Source organism: Aotus nancymaae, unplaced genomic scaffold (assembly GCF_030222135.1).
Source record: "Aotus nancymaae isolate 86718 unplaced genomic scaffold, 86718_ANA_hifiasm-v0.15.2.pri h1tg000075l, whole genome shotgun sequence".
Classification (NCBI taxonomy): domain Eukaryota; kingdom Metazoa; phylum Chordata; class Mammalia; order Primates; family Aotidae; genus Aotus; species Aotus nancymaae.
This window is the reverse complement of record NW_026988490.1, coordinates 4,479,127-4,494,192: the sequence shown is the minus strand read 5'-3', so window position 1 is coordinate 4,494,192 and position 15,066 is coordinate 4,479,127. Positions and strand designations below refer to the sequence as shown.

The 15,066-nt window shown below is 55.1% G+C and overlaps 1 long non-coding RNA gene and 1 pseudogene across 1 annotated transcript in view; both read right to left on the bottom strand.

The window, feature by feature from the left end:
• LOC135271095 (uncharacterized) overlaps positions 1-15,066 on the bottom strand; it is a 469,429-nt gene that overhangs the window by 238,602 nt on the left and 215,761 nt on the right. The window lies entirely within an intron of this gene.
• The window catches only part of LOC135271066 (putative GTP-binding protein 6), a 29,803-nt pseudogene continuing 16,909 nt past the window's right edge, over positions 2,173-15,066 (bottom strand).

The window sequence follows — 15,066 nt, the reverse complement described above, 5'->3', positions numbered from 1 at the left end:
CTGTATTCCCAGCTACTCGGGAGGCTGAGGCAGAAGAATCGCTTGAACCCAGGAGGCAGAGGTTGCAGTGAGCTGAGATTGTGCCACTGCACGGCAGCCTGGGCGACAGAGCAAGACTCTGTCTTGAAAAAAAAAAAAATCCCAGCACTCTGGGAGGCCGAGGTGGTAGGATCATGAGGTCGGGAGTTCGAGACCATCCTGGCCAACATGGTGAAACACCGTCTCTACTAAAAATAGAAAAATTAGCCAGGCATGGTGGCAGGCACCTGTAATCTCAGCTACTTGGGAGGCTGAGGCAGGAGAATTGTTTTAACCTGGGAGGCAGAGGTTGCAGTGAGCCGAGATTGCACCACTACACTGCAGCCTGGGCGACAGAGCAAGACTCTGTCTAAAAAAAAAAGTTAAGAAAAAGTTAGGCCGGGTGCGGTGGCTCAAACCTGTAATCCCAGCACTTTGGGAGGCCGAGGCGGGTGGATCACGAGGTCAAGAGATCGAGACCATCCTGGTCAACATGGTGAAACCCCGTCTCTACTAATACAAAAAATTAGCTGGGCATGGTGGTGCATGCCTGTAATCCCAGCTACTCAGGAGGCTGAGGCAGGAGAATTGCCTGAACCCAGGAGGCGGAGGTTGCGGTGAGCCAAGATCATGCCATTGCACTCCAGCCTGGGTAACGAGCGAAACTCCGCCTCAAAAAAAGAAAAAAGAAAAAGTTAGGTGTATCATGAATGTATGTATGTGGATGCTAGTTTATTTTCTCACTATGATAAAATTACAAAATTAAAAAAAAACCTTAGCGCAAACCATTCATTGATCAGAGCTGTTTTTGTTTTTTGAGACAGTCTTGCCCCAGGCTGGAGTGCAGTGGTGCGATCTCGGCTCACTGCAACCTCCGCCTCCAGGACTCAAGTGATTCTCCCGTCTCAGCCTTCTGAGTAGCTGGGACTACAGGCACGAACCACCACAGGTGGCTAATTTTTTGTATTTTAGTAAAGAGGTTTCACGATATTGCCCAGGCTGGTCTCAAATTCCTGAGCTCAATCGATCCACCTGCCTCGGCCTCTCAAAATGTTGGGATTATATGTGTGAGCCACTGTGCCCGTGAGCCACAGCCCCTGGCCAGCTTTCTATCTTTCCTCCTGGTTTTTTTTTTTTTTTTTTTTGTACATAGGGTCTTGCTCTGTTGCCCAGGCTGGAATGCAATGACTCAATCTCAGCTCACTGTTACCTCCACCTCCCAGGTTCCAGCCATTCTCCTGGGTCAGCCTCCTGAGTAGCTGAGATTAAAGACACCCACCACCAGGCCTGGCTGATTTTTGTATTTGTCGTGGAGAAGGAGTTTCACCATGTTGGCTGGGCTGGTCTCGAACCCCTGACCTCAAGTGATCCACCTGCCTTGGCCTCTCAAAATGTTGGATTACAGGCGTCAGCCATTGCGTGTGATGTAATTTTTTATTTTTTGTAGAGATGGGGATCCCACTCTGTTGCCCAGGCTGGCTTCAAAGTCCTGAGCTCAGGTGATCCTCCTGCCTCGGCCTCCCTAATTCTCGGGGTTACAGGTGTCAGCTTCTGTGTCCAGCTGGAGAATCACTTGAACCCCGGAGGTGGAGGTTGCAGTGAGCTGAGATCGGTCACTGCACTCCAGCCTGGACAACAAAGTGAGACTCCACCTCAAAAAAAAAAAAAAAAAAATCTTACCCCAAAGCATTCATTGATCAGAGCTTTCTGTCGTTCAGGCTGGAGTGCAGTTCTGTGACCTCAGCTCATTACAACCTCCGCCTCCCAGGTTCAAGTGACTCTCCTGCCTCAGCTTCCAGAGTAGCTGAGATTACACGCATGCACCACCACGCCTGGCAAATTTTTATATTGTTAGTAGAGATGGGGTTTCACTGTGTTGGCCAGGCTGGTCTCGAACTCCTGACCTCAGGTTTTCTGCCCACGTCAGGGTCCCAAAGTCTTGGGATGACAGGCGTAAGCCACCGTGTCCAGCTGGAGCCTGCTTTCTTATTGGTAGGGAGTCCTATAGCGTTTGAGTGTCGGTGAGTACAGATTAGGTGCCTGTTGTATGCACACTGACTCCACAGTACACATTTGCTGCGAAATCATTCAGAAATTTCTCACCTTGTCTCTGCATCCTAAAGCTTTCGGGGACTCCACAGGTCCTTCTGCACCCTAAAGGAGCCCTTTCTGAGCCAGAGACAGGCCACCAGAACACCATCCCCTCTCCCATGCCAGGAGGCTGCTGCTCACCTGAGCTGGGCCCCCAGCCAGCCGGACACAGAGGGTGAGGACCTGTCTCCCCGTGGCCTTCAACACCGCCGTGTGGAGCTCAGCCTTCAGCTCCTGGAGTCCGTGTCCCAGCAGGGCAGACATGGGCACGACGTTGGGTTCCGTGGTGTGGTATCTGCAAGGGTGGGGAGGCCACAGAGTCCGCTCAGCCTCAGGGCCACAGGCTGGCAGAAAGCAGGGGTCCCGGAGTCAGCCACCCGTGGGGCACAGCCTGGGGAAGCTCCTGGTGTCCTGAGTGTCACTGCTGAGGTTCAGATGAGGAGAGGTGGCATCTCCCCATGTGGCTTGAGCGCATGCAGGGAAAGGAGATGTTTGTGGAAAGCAGGGTCCCCAGGAGTGAGCTGCCCACGAGACACGGGCTGGGGCAGCAACCTCTGCCTCCTGGGTTCAACCATTCTCCCTGCGTCAGCCTGTGTGCCAGTGGTCAGCAGTTCACACGAGGGCAGGGTCTCCAGCGACTGCAGGAGAAGGCGTGAGACGAGTGTGGGTGCCAGGGCCGGACTCACCCGGGCACCAGGTCCACCTTGTGAACCTGCAGCATGGAGTCCAGGAGCGGGGTGGGCAGCCGCAGCCTGTGCAGCATGGACACGACGCTGGCTTTCTGGAGCTCCGCCTTGGGGTGGCTGACGTCCCTCATGTGCAGGATCAGATCCTACAAGGGCCGGGCATGCAGTCAGAGCCCCAACCCCACCAAGCTTGCAGGCAGGCCCGGGAGAGGGGTTCCCACGAGGTCCCAAGGCCAGGGTGGGGTGGCAGCTACCCCCATGTGCAGGCCCTTGGACACCCCAGGATGGTGGTGCTGGGTTTACACTGGACGGAGCCCCACCCAACTCCACATACCTCGCCTCCCATGGCACAGGTGACAAGTCAGCACCCCCAGACCCACAAACAAGGTGGTGCCACAAATGACCACTCAACTGCCACCTGCCAGCCACTGCTTCCTCATTCAATGCTTTGGGTGGCTTCATCCCACTGTGAAATCGTTTTACTTTTTTCTTGAGACAGAGTTTCGCTCTTGTCACCCAGGCTGGAGTGTGACGGCACGATCTCAACTCACTGCAACCTCCGCTTCCTGGGTTCAAGTGATTCTCCTGCCTCAGCCCCCCCAGTAGGTGGTATTACAGGCGCCTGCCACCATGCCCGGCCAATTTTTGTATTTTTAGCAGAGACAAGGTTTCACCATGTTGGCCAGGCTGGTCTCGAACCCCTGACCTCAAATGATCCACCCACCTCGGCCTCCCAAAGTGCTGGGATGACAGGCGTGAGCTGCTGCTCCCGGCCCTGTGTATATGGGCTCATCACGGTGGCTGAGTGTGGGTGACACTGGGGCCACTGCTCAGCCTCGGCCCCAGGGTCAAGGGATGCTTGTGGGACACTAAATCTGAGGCCGAGGAGACAGTTGTTATTCTGCCCCGAGTGGTGCGGGTGTCCCAGAGCCTGGCCCCTGGTCTGAGTGGGCGTCCGAGGGCTTGGCCCCTTGGCTGATGGGGTGTCTCAGAGATGGTCCCTGGTCTCAGTGGGTGTCTGAGAACCTGGCCAGTGGGCTGAGTGGGCGTCCAAGGGCTGGTCCTTGGTCCAAGTGGGGTCTGAGACCCCGGCCTCTCTCAGTGGGTGTCCAAGACCCCAGCGCCTGGTCTGAGTGGGTGTCTGAGACCCCAGCCCATCTCAGTGGGTGTCCAAGACCCCGGCCCGTGGTCCGAGTGAGGTCTGAGACCCCGGCCCCTGGTCTGAGTCAGTGTCTGAGACCCCAGCCGGTCTCAGTGGGTGTCCAAGACCCCGGCCCGTGGTCCGAGTGGGTGTCTGAGACCCCAGCCTCTGTCTCAGTGGGTTTCCACAGCCACCTGCAGCCCTGACTCACCAAGTGGGCCACATCTTCCAGGGTGGCAGAGAAGGACTCGATGAGGCCATGTGGCAGCTGGGACAAGAACCCGACGGCATCCACGTATAGGACGGTCAGTCGTGAGGGCAGCGTCCCCACGTGGGCTGTAACGTCTAGCGTGGCAAACAGCTGATCCCGCGGCTGCAAGTCCGTGTCTCCTGTCAGTGCCTTCATCAGGATGATCTTCCCTCGGAGGGCATGGAGATCAGGGGCTCAGGCAGAGCCACACCTGGGTCTTCAGAGTGGAGACCACAGCACCCTCTTGGGCAGCGGCACCCTGGGTGCCAGGTCCCTGAGCTCCCCAGGCACCCCTGGGCCACACACGATATGCAGGACTAAGCCACTGCGGCTGCTCTCAGGCCGGATGCAGCAGGGCCACTGTGTAGACACAGGGGAGCTGGTGGTGTAGACAGGTGAACATGAGATGGTGTGGATGGGAAGATGGTGTAGATGGAGGGAGGTGGTGGTGTAGAAGCGTGGGTGTGTGGATGGGGTGGTGGTGCTGTGGATGGGAGGATGGGGTACATGGCATTGTCACCACAGCTGCTGTACCCACCATGCAGACCACGGGACCCCCTTTCCCTGGGTTAGTCCTCACCACAGCTGGTGTATGTACCACGGGGAGCCCCCTCCCTGTGCAAGTCCTCACCACAGCTGGTGTACCCCACACAGAGACCATGGAACCCCTTCCCTGGGTACATGGTCACTTCAGCTGGTGTACCCCACCAAGAGACCATGGGACCCCCTCCCCTGGGTGCATGCTCACTGCAGTTGGTGTACCCCACCACGGAGACCATGGGGAACTCACGTCTTGCACGCTGCCGCCGCAGCAGGTGCCTCTTCTTCTGAAGCCCGTCCAGGGCCTTCCTCAACTTGGCCTTCTTCTCTTTTAGGAGACGCTGCAGCACCTACATGAACGATTCTCCTAAAAACACACCAGACAGGGCGGTGAGCCAGGCCGGGAAAGGCATGGGAGCGGGAGGTGCCACCGAGCATCCGCGGGGGCTGCTCCTCCTGCTGCAGCATTTAGGGGCCCTGCCGCGTACCCGGCAGTGGCCCCAACACTCCCTTTCCCTGAGAAAGGGCTGCGCTCAGCCGGGCGCGGTGGCTCTCACCTGTCATCTGGCACTTTGCGAGGCCGAGGTGGGTGGATCATGAGGTCAGGAGTTCGAGAGCAGCCTGGCCAATATGGTGAAACCCCATCTTTACTAAAAATACAAAAATTAGCCGGGTGTGGTGGTGGGCGCCTGTAATCCCCGCTACTCGGGAGACTGAGGCGGGAGAATCGCTTGAACCCGAGAGGTGGAGCTTTCAGTGAGCTGAGATCGTGCCACTGCACTCCAGCCTGGGCCAGAGCCAGACTACATCTCAAAAAGAAAAAGGCTTGAGCACTACGGAGGCGTCTAAGCGGGGCACAGCCGGGATGTCATCGTGAGGGGGCTCAATGGGGCTCCTTTGGCATCCTAAGTCCCAGAACCTGGGAATGGGACCTGATTTGTAAATACCATCTTTGTACGAACTCAAGACATCATCCTAGGTTAGGGTTGGGCCTGAATGCAAAGATCCATGTCCTTCTTAAAAGGTAGAGGCTGGAGTGATGTGGCCACAAGCCAGGGATACCTGGCGCCCCCAGGAGCTTGGAGGGGCAGAAGGAGCCTCTAGAGGCTTTTGGTCTCCAGGATGGGTGTGCACAGATTCCTGCTGTTTCAATCCACACTTTGTGTCTACTTATGTCAGCAAAACCTCACAGAACCACCACCATCTCCTGTCTCCACAGACGTGACCAGGAGATGGAGCCCCCAGCCGGCCCCCACCCTGTTGGAATCCTTCAGGGCAGCTGCTGACAACCACGTTCTCAGGATGCCCTGGGGTGCTGCACCCAGCCAGAATTACCTGACCCCATGATGTAGCGGGAGCGGGATCCTCCTCGGTGAAGTGGGTCAATGTCCCTTTTCAGGTTCGACCTGGCATGGGAACAGGAGGGGTTCACTCTCCAGGGAAGCTCTCTCCCTCCCAGCAGAGGTCGAGGTGAAGGTGAAGGAGGCCGCAAGCCCAGGACACCTGGAGACCCCAGGAGCTGGGAGAAGCAGGAAGGGTCCTCCCTGAGAGCTTCTGGAGGGAACTGGATGATTCCATTTTAATGGGTTAAATAGTGATGCCCAAAATAGAGGTTTATGTCTTGTTTCGCACGACCTGTGAATGGGACGTTATTTAGAAATAAGGTGTCTGCAAATGTAATTAGTTAAGGATCTTGAGATGAGGTCACCCTGGATTAGGGTAAGTCTTAAATCCAATGACAGGTGTCCTTCTAGGAGACAGAAGGGGAGGGCCGGGCGCAGTGGCACGCACCTGTAATCCCAGCACCTTGGGAGGCCAAGGCAGGTGGATCATGAGGTCAGGAGATCAAACCATCCTGGCCAAGGAGATCAAAACATCCTGGCCAACATGGTGAAACCTCGTCTCTACTAAAATATAAAAAAACTAGCTGGGCTTGGTGGTGGGCACCTGTAGTTCCAGCTACCTGGGAGGCTGAGGCAGGAGAATCGCTTGAATCTGGGAGGTGGAGGTTGTGCTGAGCTGAGATCCAGCCACTGCACTGCAGCCTGGGTGACTGGGCAAGACTCCGTCTCAAAAAAAACAAAATTGTAGACAGACACAGAGGAGAAGTCCACGTGGAGACGGAGGCAGACACTGGAGTGATGTGGCCACAAGCCAGGGACACCTGGCACCCCCAGGAGCTGGGAGAGTCAGGAAGGATCCTCCCTGAGAGCTTCTGGAGGTAACTGGATGATTCCATTTTACTGGGTTAAATAGTGATGCCCCAAATAGATGTTTATGTCTTGTTCCCCAGGACCTATGAATGGGACGTTACTTAGAAATAAGGTCTCTGCAAATGAAATTAGTTAAGGATCTTGAGATGTGGTCACGCTGGATTAGGGAAAGTCTTAAATCCAATGACAAGTGTCCTTCTAGGAGACAGAAGGGAAGACTCAGACAAAGAAGAGGAGCCTACGTGGAGATGGAGGCAGACACTGGAGTGATGCGGCCGCAAGCCAGGGACACCTGGCACCCCCAGGAGCTGGGAGAGGCAGGAAGGAGCCTCCAGAGAGAAGTGGATACAACTGTAGTGGATTGTCAACAGTAGCCCCCAGAAAGATCGGTCCACATCCTAAAGCCCAGAACCTGTGAATTAGTGGGGCCTCTGGGCAGAAGGGAGGAGCTGGTGTTGGGGTCCCACTGGGTGTGTAGCTCATGCATTGTGAGTGAGGAGTATCCCAGGCCGAGGGGACCTACCTAGTGGGGAGTGGGGTGGGGTGAGGAGAGAGTGCTCCCACGGTGCTTTTCTTACTCTCATATACCCCCAGAACCACCAAACACGTGAGTACAGAATGGAGGGGCTGCGGGGTGAGTGTGATGGTTGGCCTGGGCGTCCCGAGGTACCTGAGGAGCGGGATCTCCACCAGGGCCATCTGCAGCCAGGCCTCCTTCATGCAGGTGTTGCAGCGGAAAATGTGCAGGATGATGGTAAAGCAGTCAAACACCTCCACGCCCGAGGCGGCTTCCAGTTCTTTCTAGAGAAGGAGAGAGTAAGCTGGGTCCGGCAGCTCACACCTGCAATCCCAGCACTTTGGGAGGCCAAGGCAGGTGGATCACCTGAGGTCAGGACTTCGAGACCAGCCTGGCCAAAATACTGAAAACCTGTCTCTACTAAAAATACAAAAATTAGCTGGGAGTGTTGGCGGGCACCTGTCATCCCAACTACTCAGGAGGCTGAGGCAGCTGAATTGCTTGAACCTGAGAGGTAGAGGTTGCAGTGGGCCGAGATCATGGTGACACTGCCCTCCAGCTTGAGTGACAGAGTCAGATTCTGTCAAAAAAAAAAATGAAAAGAAAAGAAAAGGAGAGAACAAATGAGAAGCCAGAGGGGAAGGCCAGGCCCTAGTGGCCAGCCTCACAGGGAGGAGGACATTCCATCATGCCTTAAAGCCACTATCACCCCATCTGGCCCCTGCCTGGTGGGACGCTCTAGCATCCACTCGTTCACCGCATGGAGCGTGGGAGCAAACAAAGCAAAGCCACATTCTGGGATACCTTGGTTGGGGCAGCCATCCTCTCCACATTCAGGAAGACGCATGTGATGTCCAGAGATTGTCAGATCCTCTCTAAAGGAAAGGGGGTCTCGTCAGTGGCCATCCGTCCAGACCTGTGGACTGCGGGATGAGCCACGAGGCCCTTTGTGGGGTGCGCCGTGGAGGGCACGGTTCACAGACACCCCTGACCTGAGCACCAGACCCAGGATCCAGGAAATCAGCATTGGAGGGATGTCTCTAGGGGTGTGTGTTTCAGGTACACAGATGTGTACATGGTGAACACATCCTGGCGGAGACACACACAAGGTAAACACATCCCAACAGGGACACACACATCTCACACACACGCACGCATGGTAAATGCATCCCAGTGGAGACACACACATACACACACACGGGGAACACATTGCAGTCAGGACACACACACAAACACAGTGAACACATCGTGACATGGACAGACACAAACACATGGTGAACACATCCCAGTGTGGAGACACACACACGGGGAACACATTCCAGTTGGGACACACACACATACATGGGGAACATATCCCAGTGGAGACACACACACACCCTTCACACAGTGAACACATTGTCACATGGACAGAGACACATGGTGAACACATCCCAGTGGGGGGACACACACACACACGGTGAATGCATCGCAGTGGGGACACACACACAAGGTGAACACATCCCAGTTCGGACACACACACTCACACGGTGAAAACATCCCCGTGGGGGAGACACCCCCCCACACACTGGACACATTGCAGTGGGGATGCGCACACACACACAGGGTGAACACATCCCTGTGGGGAGACACACACACACATGGTGAACACATCCCTGTGGGGAGACACACACACAGAGGACATATTGCAGTGGGGGCACACACACATGGTGAACACCTCCCTTTGGGGAGACAGACACACACACATGGTGAATACATCCCTGCGGGGAGGGAGACACACACACATGGAGGACACATTGCAGTGAGGACACACACACACGGTGAACACCTCCCTGTGGGGACACACACACACGGTGAACACATCCCAACAGGGAGAGACGCATGTATACACACACACACACACACACACAGTGAAAACATCGTGACAGGGACAGACACAGAGTCCCAGTGGACACATCCCAGTGGGGACACACATACACGGTGAACACATGGTGGGCCAGACACACACAGAAACATGGTGGACACATCCCAGCCCCGATGAGATGCCTCTGAGTCAGGCAGGGAAGCAGACTCCCACCTCGGCTAGTTAGTAAGTTAGTTAGCAGTAGTAGTAGCAGTTAGTAGGGTCTTACCCACTCTGCACTGTAAGCCGGATGGTCAAAAACTTGGAAGCACAAGGGCCCCACACAGGACCCCACGCTAAGAGAGTGCATGGAGGAGGGACACAGGTCCAGCCTCCCATCCCTCCAGCTCCTATTTATGTGGGCTCTCAGCTCACCTGGACCACCCACTCATGGGCCCGCTTCCCCTCTGGCCCAGCGAGACCCCTGTCCTTCCATGCGTCTGGGTTGAATGTTCTCGGGAGCAACAGATGGGAAAGGAGGTTTGGGGAGGGAGCAGGTGTGGACGGACTCGCCTATCAGGTGCTCAAAGTTCCCTCTGCCAAAGACAAGCTTCTTCTCTGGCGTTCTGGTGGACACGACCATCGTCTGCACCATGGACCAGCCGTCCAGAATGTGCACCAGTACTGTGGCCTTTGCTACCTGTCACTCAGCTCTGGGGACACAAGGGCCACCTTGAGGGACGCTTCCTTTTGGGGTAGATCCAGGGCCCCAACCACACCTGCCCGGCGTGTCCTTCTCCTGGCCTTGACCGTAGGGCCTCTAAGGAGGAATCTGGCCAGGGAAGGATGCTGGAGCCACCATGGGACATAAGGACTCCCCAACCTGCCTTATATAGGATTTGGGGTCCAGGTGGACACAGCAGGGAACTAGGGAGCTAGGGGTGCTCAGGAATAACTCAGGAACCACAGGCAGGGTTGGGGGAGGAAATGTAGGAGGTCTGGGTGCCGTTCTGAGCAGTTTGGGGCTTCCACTGTCCCAAGAGTTGCCCATTTTGGAAAACACCCTTGAAGGAGAACTGCTCTTCGGCTACAGGGGCTTCCAAGGGAGATGTCAACAGTCTTGAGACTCTGGCACCTGCAGTGACTTAGGGATTTGGATTTCCTCCTGGGGAGTGGGGCAGGGGACTGGACACAGATGGTCTGCTAGACACCCTCCCTTCCCTGACCCCAAAAACACTGTGCCTACCTTGAACCCAGGGCAAGAAAAACGGGGTCTCATCACCAAGACACGGCCCGGTCTGGCCCGGACCACCCCACCTCACCCCAGGGGCTTCTCCCCATAAGCTCTGCCCCAGCCCTTTTCACCCCATAGGCTCCTCTCCCCAAAGCCCCGCCCATGCACCTCCACCTACGAAATCCTCCCCTCAGAACCCCGCCCCTTCAGAGCCATGCTCTTGCATCTCCACCCATCAGATCCTCTCCTCAGAGCATCGCCCCTTGAAGCCTCGCCCACTACACCACTTGTGATCTTCCCCTCAGAGCCCCCGCCCCTGCGTCTCCACCTGAGTGTCTTCCATCAGAGCCCCGCCCCTGAATCTCCACCTATGAGATTGTCCCCTCAGCGCCCAGCCCCTGAGTCTCCACCAATGAGACCCTCCCTGCAGGGGCCCTCCCGCAGAGTGCCAGCTCCTGTTTCTCCCCTGCAACCCCCGCTGTGTTCACCTCACTTCATGTGCAGCTTCCCAGGGCCCCACTTGACATCGGGGTGGACCAGACACACGCGCTGGGTCCCCGCCGGCAGCAGAGGCTCCCTCTGCAGCAGATCCTCCTCTGCGTCCTCATCCGCGTCTTCCGGCTCCTCCTCGTCCTCTCCTGGGCAGCTTCGGCCTCCGTCCACCCACACGCCGCGCCCTCGGCCCCTTGGCCCCTCCAGATTCCCGGGGACCCACTGCCGAAAGCAGCGAGACCATGGATCAGAGCTCTATGCAGAGGGGAGGTGGGTGCCCTGCCCGGGTCTCACAGGCTGCATCCTGCTGTCAGGCTGTCCTCTCATCTGTACTCCAGGTCTGCTTTCAGGCTCACTCGAGAGTGTTTGTGCAAGTCAGTTACTGAGGTTGTAGGACTGAGGTCCCCCAGGACACCTCCAAAGACAATTAGCAACCAGGGTCCCTCCTTCCCTCCATGCTGGCTGGGAAGGCTCCCTCTTTGCACCACGGAGGAATCTTAAGTAACATTTTATAGTCATGGGAGTGACTCCCACACCATTTGCCACAGAACAGAACCTATCCATCATCCACACTCGAGGGAAAGGATTATACCGCAGAGTTAGGAGGGGAACTTGGAGGCCACCCTGAAACTCTGCCAACCACACTTCTCTTCTGCACTACCAGGACCTCCAGAGTGACCTGGCTTGGAGGCTGGTCTTGCACTGTTTGCTCTGCTGTTCGCACCCTGAGAATCCTCACCATGGAGGGCCAGGTACAGCTGGCCTACAGAGGGTAGACCCAGGCCGCACTCCTTCCCACAGAGTGTGAGGGACCCAGGCCACCCTCCTTCCCACAGAGGGTGAGGGACGCAGGCTGCCCTCCTTCCCTTGGAGGGTAAGGGACACAGGCTGCCCTCCTTCCCACAGAGGGTAAGGAACCAGGCTGCCCTCCTTCCCGCAGAAGGTAAAGGACCCAGGCCACCCTCCTTCCTGCAGAGGGTGAGGGACCCAAGTCGCCCTCCTTCCCCTAGGACACACGCTACACATGGCCAGCCCTGGATCATGTGACAGCCATTTGCTAGCATCCTCTAAACGCGGGAGGTAGGGGTGGTTTCTGTAATTCTAAATGAAGATCTCAACCAAAGGTCATGCAATCGCTCCAACTATCTTCTACAACCAAATCCCCACCAGCAGCATTAGTGCTGTGGCCATAAACTTCTCTGACAAGGGCCTGAGACCTGATTCCCTCCCCTTCAGAGACACAATTTATCATGACTGCACAGAACAACCCTTTCTCCTGTTCATGCATGTGATCAAGTGAGGGAAGAAGAGGTTGTTCCTGCAGCCACAGTGAACAGTGTAGAGACTTCTTACAAAGCTAGGCATGGTCTCACCTAGTATCCAGCAATCATGCCATGGCTATTTACCCAACTGATGTGAAAATGTATGTCCATACAAAAAAACTGCATGCAGATGTTGTGAGCAGCTTTATTTACACTCACCCAAAACTGGAAACGACGAAGATGCCCTTTAGTAGGTGAGTGGCTAAAGAAACGAACACTTCATGTGATGGAATATGATTCAGCAATAAACAGAATAGTTATCAAGCTGCACAAAGACATGGATACATCCTACATGCATAGCACTAAGTGAAAGAAGTCCCTCAAAAGAAACTGGAGAAGAGTTGCTTCCGGCAGGAGTGTGGCTTAACAAATAGGAAGCCCCTATTTGTATATTCTAGAATCGCACAGTTAAGTGAGTGGACGCTGATGGTGGGAGCCTTTTTCTCAGTGCTAGAGAGGAAGTTCACAGATAAGCAAGAGGAGGAGGCTGGAAGGATCCATGTGGGCATGGGTTAGTGGAGGAGACGTTGGTAGGAACTCAGGTCTAGTTTAATGCAAACGTAGATGGATACACAGAGATGTTTACATATATCCATACACGACTTCTTTGATGCACAGCCATTTCCTTGCTCTGTCAGCTGAGAGGGCCTAGAATCAATGACACCCCAGTAGCCGTGAGCACACCTAGCACCCTGATCTTGGTTTCTGCCATTCTTCAACTCTAATGGAGCCAGAGCTCCTGGGAGAAATGGCTGCGTCTTGGGCTGGGGCAGGAAATAGGCTAGATGAGGCTGGAGCATCTCCTTGTGCTGGAAAGTAAGGACGTGCCCCACAAATCCCGATGACAGGCTGTGTCCTGGGGCACAGAAGCCAACTGAAAGCTCCCTGTGGCCAGAGTGGAACCATTTCAGCAAACTGTAATAAATAATGTAGTAGTGGATTATAACCCAAAGTACAAAATAAATATGCATGAGTCCACATCGATGTAAATAAACTGTTGAATAAATGAAGAACAATAGGCAAGGTTCCCATGTCCCTAAATTCTAAATAATTTACATAGATATGCTACCTCAAGGAAATGGAGCATAACCCACCACCCCTCAAGTGCTGGCTGCACATGGTGATTTCCTTCCAAGGAATATAAAATGGGAATGGGGTGGGGCAGCTTATAGGCAGAAACAACACACAAACACAACCTCATCCTGAGGACCAAATCCAACGTCAGCCATCCATCATGTGGATAGCTCACCCCTGCCACTGTCCCAGTGTTTATGGCCCCCACAATTCACATATGCAGCCTAACCCCCATGGTGCTGATTTAGGAGGTGGGGACTTTGGAAGGCTGGAAGGTGATTCAGTCATGAGGGTGGAGCTCTTCTTAGTGGGATGAGGATGAGTGGCCTTGTAAAGGAGACCCCAGCAGGCCCCTCACCCCTCCGCCCTGTGAGGACACAGCAAGACGGCACTAGCTGAGACAGTGTGTCCTCAGTCTTGACCTTCCAGCCTCCAAAACTCTGAGGAATAACTGTGCTGTATGAGCCTCCCAGCCTGTAGTATTTTGTCCCAGCAGTCCGAGGTAAGACTTAGTTGACCATGGTATGATGTGAGCGGAGGGCATTTGCCTCTGTGATCTCCTCCCAAAACCAACAACCCCAAACACGTTCCAATCCAGGGAGACTCTACAAAATACCCAATCAGTACCCCTCAAACTGTCAAGGTTCTCAAAACCGAGGAAAGTCTGAGAAACTGCCAGAGCCATGGGGGCCTGGAAACACATGGCAGCTGAATGTGATGTGGCGTCCGGGTGGGATTCTGGAACACAAAAGGACATTAGGGCAAAAATGGGAAATGCTAATAAAGCAGAGACTTCAGTTCATACGAGGGTATCCCTAACAGTCCATTAACTGCGACAGATACTCGATGCTAATGGCAGATGTAGGTAATAGGATAGCCTAGTGTAGGGTGTGTGGGAACTCAGCAACCTTCTCCCAGCTTCTCTGTGTGTCTGACGGTATTCTAAGCATGAAGGTTCAGTGCACACACGCACACACACACGTGTATACATACCACCCCAAGACAGAGACAGAGTTGTGCTCTGTACCAGGCTGCCATTTCCCTCAGTTGGTAATGACCCAGCTCCCCACCACCCCCGGGGAAATTCCAGGAGCAGCAAGCAGGTAGGACTAAAGTGACCACACACCTTCCCATGGCCCAGCAATCTCACCCACAGGTCACACCTGAGAGAAGAGAGGCCTGGAGAAGACCGCAGTATGAACTCATGTCCAGTTTAATGCAGTTTAATGCAGGCCCACAAAAAACACATACGCAGGGATGTTCTGACGAGCGTTATTCTGCCTCCCTCCCTCACTCCCCGCCAGCACCCTTGTGTCCAGGGGTATTGCACCACAAGTTGTCTACTTGCTCGTGTAAGGCAGGCCCTGAGATGAGCCCACCCCCCAAACAGCAGGCCCTGCATGTGGCAGCCATGGTCTGCCAGGTGGCTCGGTGTTAGCTGTATGAGAGGTGCAGTGCACAGGAACCTTTGGCCTGCCCGTGCTTGGCCTAGCTCCCCAGGGAAGCAGGCACAGAGCATCTGACCACGGCACCTCACTGGCCAGGGCACTGCCACCAATCCCAGCATGTCCCTTTCTCATGAGAAACGCTGACTCCAGGGCAGCCTTAGCCTGTGAGGACAGAGGGAGGCAGAGGTAGGAAGGAGGCC